Source organism: Odocoileus virginianus, chromosome 11 (genome assembly GCF_023699985.2).
Source record: "Odocoileus virginianus isolate 20LAN1187 ecotype Illinois chromosome 11, Ovbor_1.2, whole genome shotgun sequence".
Classification (NCBI taxonomy): domain Eukaryota; kingdom Metazoa; phylum Chordata; class Mammalia; order Artiodactyla; family Cervidae; genus Odocoileus; species Odocoileus virginianus.
The window spans coordinates 19,320,892-19,328,699 of record NC_069684.1 but is presented as its reverse complement, the minus strand read 5'-3'; the positions used below and the strand labels follow the sequence as shown (position 1 = coordinate 19,328,699).

The 7,808-nt window shown below is 43.2% G+C and overlaps 1 protein-coding gene across 4 annotated transcripts in view; it reads left to right on the top strand.

Moving 5' to 3' along the window:
* Nucleotides 1-1,257: 1,257 nt before the first annotated feature.
* Nucleotides 1,258-7,808, top strand: part of SOAT1 (sterol O-acyltransferase 1) — a 66,976-nt gene continuing 60,425 nt past the window's right edge. For 2 of the 4 annotated variants that reach the window (XM_070474011.1, XM_070474008.1), the window contains exon 1: nt 1,342-1,429. The gene's annotated coding sequence lies outside the window, so the exon portion shown is untranslated. Of the gene's footprint in view, nt 1,430-2,880; nt 3,006-7,808 lie in introns of all 4 variants that reach the window. The other 2 variants (XM_070474010.1, XM_020868787.2) reach the window with 2 other exon arrangements.

Here is a 7,808-nt window from a genome sequence, read left to right as displayed (position 1 = left end):
ATTAACTTAAAGGGGGTCTCCCATATTTTTTTATACTTACAATCCCCTAGTGGGATTAACTGTTTGATCCCCTACTTTTTCCTTTTACTCAGTTCCTATCATAAGAGGTAAACTAGGGTGGGTCTGCCAACGACTGGGAGTCACGAATTGAATGAATGCTGAGGCCAGGTTCTGCTTTGGGGTGAACAACACTGGCTGTACTGGATGGCCAGGGGAACTATACAAATCTTGTTAAAAGATCCACGGAGAGTAGCCAGTTCGGGTAACCCTGATCCAGTTGTTCAGGGCTGCTTGATGAGGTCATGGGCGGCCATCTCAAACCTGCTTGGAGTGATTACAGCGGCTGGGTTAGCTTGTTTTAGGCTGTCAGTGTGACCGTTCAGTCTCTGCTGCCCTCATCACTCCCTCTTCATCTATCCTCACCCTAAGTTTACCTATACTTGTCTTCATAAAGGGCTTCCCTGGTGACTCAGTCCGTAAAAGAAGCCGCCCGCAATGCAGGAGACAGGCAGCTTCGATCCCTGGGTCAGGAAGATCCCCTGGAGAAGGGAATGGCTACCCACTCAGGTATTCTTGCCTGGAGAACTTCATGGGCAGAGGAGACAGACGGGCTACAAAGAGTCAGAGACCTCTGACCGACTGACACATACCTTTATCTTCCTAAAACCTAAGCGATCTAAATACACACAACCTAACCTATGTCCCAAAACTCTCTGCACCAGTTTTTAATTGTGAAGTTCCCTTTTAAATTTCTTAATTGCCTCGTTATTTCATTTACCTTACTGTATCCTTATCTAGTTCCCTGAAAGACACAGTTAAGAACTGTTTACAAAGCATTAAAGCATCCCACGACAAACGCTTCGGGCTAGCGCGGGCGGTGGGGATGGTGTGTGTCTGTTCAAACTGCAATGGTCCACAGTTCTACAGGCGGATGCCGCGAGTCTCTAGTAGAGACAACCAAATTCGCCAGTCCCGCGCTACCAGGCAAAAGCTGCCTTATCAGATGGGTCCCAAGTTGGCTCGATCCCATTTCTGCAGCACATTAGATCCCTGGGGCAGATGGGGAAAGCAAGCGGCTGGCGCGAGAGTCACCAGCTGCTTGCGCGAAGCTAACCACGTTAACAGTCCAAGGCCAGCCGGGGGCTCTAGCCCGTGGAACCGCGCGCGCCCGGGAAGGGGCGGGGCGGCCGTGGGCGGTGGGCGGAGCCTGGCGGCTGGCGGGACCACCAATGAAATCCTCAGCCGGCGCTGGCCGTGCGCGTGACGCTGCGTAGCGGGCTCAGAGGCTGGAGGCGGAGGGTCGGGAGCTTTATCTTCGTCTGCGGTTGGGCTGGCTGCGTTGCCGGCCTGGAACATCAGAAGAGCGAGCGGCCCGGAGCTGACCTCCTGCCAGCGGGGCTGGGACAGCTTCTCGGCTTTGCCCTCCGTGGTGAGGTTCCCCGGCCCCCGGCCCCCGGCCCATGCTCTTCTGTTCCCCTCCTCACTTGCCGCCTGGGTCCGCCCACCTCTGCCTAAGAGGAAGGGGAGAGACGTGTCGGCTACAACTCCGGCCCCGCGGGCCTGGCCTTGCCCCGGGGCTGCGGGGAAGGGGGAGGCTCCGCGGGTTCTGGTCATTTTGGGGGTTGGGGCGGGCGGGAAAGTTACCTTGGGGCGCAGGGATGGCTGGCAGCCTTTTAAACCTTAGAGGTTTGGTTGGTGTCCACCCTCAAATTCTGTGGCTTTTAACAAGCCATTGGTAAAGAAAGTTATGAATTAGAAGATATTTTATTCCTGAAAAAGCGATACCAAAAACGCACTCACAGAGTCAGCTTCTGATTGATTCGGGGGAAGAAAGTGTGGTAAATCTGGGTGCCAGAGTTTAATCTAGCTGATATTTTATTTTGCCGTATTAGGATGTAATTAAGTTTCTGTCGTTCTTAAATGTTAATAGGCATGCAGTTTAAGTGATATGTATATTCAGAAATTATTTGTAAGCGAGAAACAACGGTACATTGTATTTTCCACGTTTGTATATGGATTAAGTGTATTGGTCACTTAATATTAAAGTGGATGCTTAGCTGTTTAAGCTATTATTTTTTCAGAGTCTGTTGAGTAGAATTCAACTTGAAGCATTTTTTTCCCCTTGTTTTAACTTGGACAGTATCGATGAATGGCTTATTAGGGAAGCTGTGGATTGTCTAGGCGTGAAAACGGATTTTACAAGGAGCTCTAATGCCTAATTATTTTAAAATGCACGTGTCTCACTGCATCACGTGCTGAGAGCTCGCAAAGATTTCACATTCTTAGGAAAAAGATCAAAACATTACTGCCACTCTGATCTCCAGTTCAGTTTGAGCCGGTATTCTGGCTCTCTGGGCTCAAGCCATACCAGCTTTATTTTTGTTCTCAGAAAGTTTCTCTTTACTATCTCCTGGTCTTTAGGGTTTACTCCACCTCTCATTCTCTAATTTCCTCTAGTGTCAACCCAAATATCTCTCCTTCTGGAAACCCACGAGTCCTGGTTAATCCCTCCCAGCGTTCTGTTTTCCTTTGCTTCAGTTTATTATCAGTTGTAATGAGCTGCATGAGTTACTTCGACGCTTGTTTCCTCTACTAGCGTTTCATGAAGGCCTGATTGGTCCATCTTATTTAGGTCTTAATTCTCAAGACTCAGCACCTTGCACAATGAAAGAGTTGGAGGACAGGGGAGGGGACTTTTGAATGAAAAATATTCACTAGAGAAGGTTATCTGTTTCCTTGGAAAAGGAAAAGGTTTTTAACAAAAGTTCAAAGTGAAGTCTCTCAGTCCTATCAGACCCTTTGCGACCCCATGGACCCCGCCAGGCTACATGGGATTTTCCAGGCAAGAATACTATAGTGGGTTGTCATTTCCTTCTCCAGGGGATCTTCCTGACTCAGGGATGGAACCCGGGTCTCCTGCACTGCAGACAGACTTTACTATCTGAGACACCAGGGAAGCCCCTTTAAAAAGGCTAGAAATTTATTTTTGGAATTTACCACTGAGGGTAAGTGCTTACACTGATGTGATAGATCTGAATGAGAATTTGTGTTCTTTAGTTTTGCTGATTGACTTAATGACTTAGTTCTTAGATATTTAAATACAGAGTTGTACTAGGGCCAGCCTTTAGAAGGAAGGAAGAGCAAGTTTTATGTTTTGAATTAAAGTGTTTCTCTTTACCACTACTCAGTCTGGGAGTGTTGTAGCAGAGTCTTCACCTAGAGTAGGTGTTCCGTGTTTTATCAATTTACAGGTTCTTTTGAAAGCTTTATTAATAAAAACACTGCAGAAAGCCTAACTGAGAACACTTGAACTCTTCTTTCTAGCACAATACGTTTCAGTGGTTCAGTCCAATTTTTCCTGTTTTGCTTGTGTAAGACAAGTTAGATACTACTGCACTGAACATACCAAAACCAATGAATGATTGAATTCTTAAGGAATAATTGTTCAGTGTGTTGTATTTTTAAAATAGCTATTTAGTCAGCTTTATGTCATTTTGGGTGTGAATGTTTCTATTGCCACTTACTGGCATGTGACTTTGAGTTGAGTAGTATTTCCGAATCGTTTGCACCTTTTAAAAGGAAAAGTTAAATGAGGTATGATCTGACACTGGCACCCAGCTCTGTAAATGTTACTGGCATGGTAAATGTGAGTGCCTGGTTCCTTTCTTGCTGGACTTTTGGTGAGTTTAGTCTTATGATCATGATTTTTACTTCCTCAACTCATTTTGCAACCCAATTCAATATATTTCTTCTTCCTGAAACCAACTGCAAGTAAATGGTAGCTATTAATGTCCCCAGATTGTGAAATAGCCTATGTCCCACCCTCTTTTTTTCATATATTTCTCTTTTTAAGGTCTCATGTGAATTTTCCATGATATTGACTATAGGTTACCTCTTGAGTCCTCTAACTTGATTTGGAACATTCCTTGCTCCTGGTTTTCCTCTCATCTTTCCTGGGCCTTTCTTTTATACAGTTCTTTAATTGCCTTGTAATATTGGAAAAATCATAAACCACTTTTAAAGTGGGATAATAGTGGGACTTTCCTAGTGGTCCAGTGGTTAGGACCTTTTCCCTGCCTGTGGCCCAGGTTCAATCCCTGGTTAGGGGGCTAAGATCCTGCAAGCTGTGTAGCTGGCCAAAAAAAAAAAAAAATGCCTGCTGCATAAGTTGTTGTGAGGCTTAAATTAGACAAAGTTATGGCAAATGTTAGCCTTATTATTTTCTAAGTAATCTCTTTTCTTGACTTATGGTTTCTCCTGAGACTTCCTGCCTGTGCTTGGCCTTAGCTGTTGCTTGTATACCAATGAATCCCACATCTGTTTTCAGTCCAGAGTCCAGGATTGTATGTTCATCTGCCTGTTGACCGTCATCACGTGACTGACTCATAGGCTTATCATACGAACTTACCTACTCATTTCTCTTCTCCTGTAGTTTCGTAGCTTAATGGCACACCCGGAGGCTTAGTTCAGAAACTCACTTGGGATATGTATTTCCAACTGCCTTCTGGAATGTAGTAGCTTCTGGGTGGCTCAGTGTTAAAAGAATCGGCTTGCCAGTGCAGGAGATGTGAGATGTGGGTTCTGTCCTTGGGTCTGGAAGAAGGGAATGGCAACCCACTCCAGTGTTCTTGCCTGGGAAATGCCGTAAACCCAGGAGCCTGGTGGGCTACAGCCCATGGAGTCACAGAGTCAGATAGAACTTAGTGGCTGAGCATGCGTGCAGTCTGGATGTAGGCACTTGGATGTCTCATAGATGCCTCAGCTTAATGTTTGTGACTTAATCTGATCTTTCCTATCTCTTCTTCATAAAATAAATTTGTTCTTTTAAGAAACACATGTCATTTGAGCCTTACTTTAGGCTTTTATCATTTTGTGAGAGCTCACTGTTCTCCCTGTGGTCCAGGAGGGCAAAATTTCCGCCTTCACCCTTCTTGAGTTCTCCCCCCCCCTAGAATTTGCTTTTTTTATTTTGATAAAATAATACATAAATTAACCTTTTATGAAAACTTTTTTTTGTATTGGAGTATGTAGTTGATTGAACCCCTCTTGAGTTCTTGATACAAGGTAGATTAACAGGAGAAAAAGAATCTTTAGTTAGTGGGCATGGATTACTCATAGAAACAGGACCTAAGAAGTGAGTGGTGGCAGCTGTTACATGTTTTAGACCAGCAATAAGTTAGGAATTCACTGGACAAAGAAACTTAGGTTTGGGTGCTTGATTAGTAAGAATCTTAAGCAAAGTTTGGGCTTGGGTAGTAAATTAGCGAAGAAGTGCCAGGTGTTTCCTTGTATAGGCCTCTGGGCCCTGCATTCCCCATCTCTGGTGATAAGGATGTCTTTCTACTTCCCCATACTGGGAGGGCACCTTTTACATGGAGATTTTATTTCCTGCTTTTAGGAAAGCAGGACCGAGAGGAGGGTCAAAGTTTGTCTTGACAGCAGCTCTTCAATACAGTCAGTGTGCTGTTGAGGCATATTTTGGGGCAGCCTACCCTGGGCCCCAGCACTGCCAAGCTCTCCTTTCTCTTAACACATCCTCCACCTTGTTGCCTGAATTCTTACTAAAAGACAGGTACTACCTCAGACAAATACTAAGTCACTCTCTTGTTTAAAAGCCTCTGTCAACTCCTTGTTTGTGTTAACTTCCAGACTCCTTAGAATTGCCTCTGAGGGCCCTTGACTTTTGTCCTTGCCCTTCCATTTCCCTTGTGTTCCAGCCTTTTCCTTTTCTTCCTTTTAGATTTAACCTCGATTTTACCTACTTCAGGAAACCTTTCCTAACTGCCCCTAAATTCTATTGGGCATCAGACTTGTATTCTGTTCATTATGTACGTACATCTCAATTAGTATTCTGTAATACTCCTGTAATTATGTTTTTATGTCTTTCTCCCACTAATTTTTCATTCCTTGAGGGTTCAGACTGTTGCAATCATCTTTGTATCCCAGGACCTGGTGTGTAGTAGACTTCAATAAAATGTTTGCAATAATAGATCTAACACCAAGGTCTGTACTTGTTCATGTTTTCAGAGTGCTTTTCATCTGCTTCTGTTTTGATGCCTGGCAAACTTCCATTTCTTCTTTGAACTTTGGCTCTAATGTCACCTTTATGAGGACTTACCCAACTTCTCCAAGTGGTTGGTTATGCTTCCTCTTGACTGTGTGTGTGTGTGTGTGTTCGCGAGAACAGTTAATGGGGTAGACCTTTGTATTATTTACGGTAAATCTCACATCATTGTAGAAAGAGATGCTTAAAATACCTGAATTTTCAGATACTTGATACCTATGTTTTGTGTCAAAAGTTTAAAAAATTGTTTTTCAGTGTTAAGGTTTAAAAAAATATATATATATTTTTTCCTTGCCTTCTGTGTTTAAATGGCACACCTTCTAAAAGGTTTGCCAGCATCATTAAAGTATAAATTTCAGGGGAGTTCCCTGGTGGCCTAGTGGTTCGAATTCACTGCTGCGGCCAGGGAAGTAGGGTCTGCTTTGATGCAGTGATGTGTTGGGGACTCATAAGAAATGTAAGCTGTTTAACCCTCAGAGGAAAAACCTGTGCTTGCTCTCTCCTTTCTTCCTACTTCTAAAGTTTTCTTTATTGTTGTCTCTAATTATGATTCTGGATGTCACTACTTTTTTCTTTTTGAAAATGGGGACAGGATTACCTGCCTCAGGGTTATTGTTAACTTTAAAGGAGGTAATATACACAAAGGTCTTATCAGAAAGTAATGTTTATTCTGATTATTTGAGTTATTTCAGGAGAACAGTCTTTCAAGTATGAGAGGTTTTCCAGTGAAGTAAAAATTGTAGCATTTGTTAGCAGATGTTTTTCATAGCCTAAGTTTGTTTTTGGGTCCAGAATGGCAGATGTTGATGAAAATCTTAAGCTCTAGAACAGATGATTTTTAGGTATATTCATACAACTTAAACCCCAAACTGGTTTCTATATTTATCTTTTAGTATTAAAAGGTAAAGTTAGAAATGAACATGAGTTTCATTCAGCTCTCATTCTAGCCTCTTGATAATTGTTTCATGAACATGTGAAAGGAAGTTTTATTTTCTTACTGTGTGAAAATGCTTGATAGCTATTAACTCTTTCAACAAATATGTATTAGGTACTGACTGTTCAAGCAGAGTTCTAGATAGTTGGATAAAGTGGATAAAATTCTGCTTTTCATGGGGATTAGTCTTTTCATGGGGTAGATAGGCAATTAACACTATAATGTATTAGCCCATACATGCTCTGAAGAAAAGTAAAGCAGGGGAAGTGATAAGACTAAGGTGGGTGTGAGTGTTTATTTTAGTTGGAGGTAGATACTAGTCCTTGGGGAGGGGACATTTGAGAACTTGAACCAAGTAAAGGAGGAATCTTTGAGGGTTCTGAGGGAGATGAGCCAGAGAGAGGCAACAGCAGAGACCTTTAAGTGGGAATGAGGTTGGCTTGACCAAGAAACAGCAAAAGGCCAAAGTGGCAGGAGGAGAGCAAGTGAGAACTGTAATAGGAGGTGGAGGGTAGCGAGGTGAATGGCGGATCATGGATGGAGGAGTTACCGTGGTGAGGACTTGAAACAATTTGGCACTTAAAGGATTTTGAGGTAGGGCAATGATCTGCTCAGATTTACCTTTTAAAAAGTTTACTCTGGGCCCTGTGTGACCAGAAGGGAGAAGATGAAGAGAGACTAGTTTAGGCTACTACAGTGAGAAGTGGTGGTGGTTTAGATTGTGCTGAAGGTGGTGGATGGGGTAAAAAGATGTTAGAATGGGATATATATTTTGAAGGCAGAGTAAAATGGCCCTGCTGTTGGCTTGGT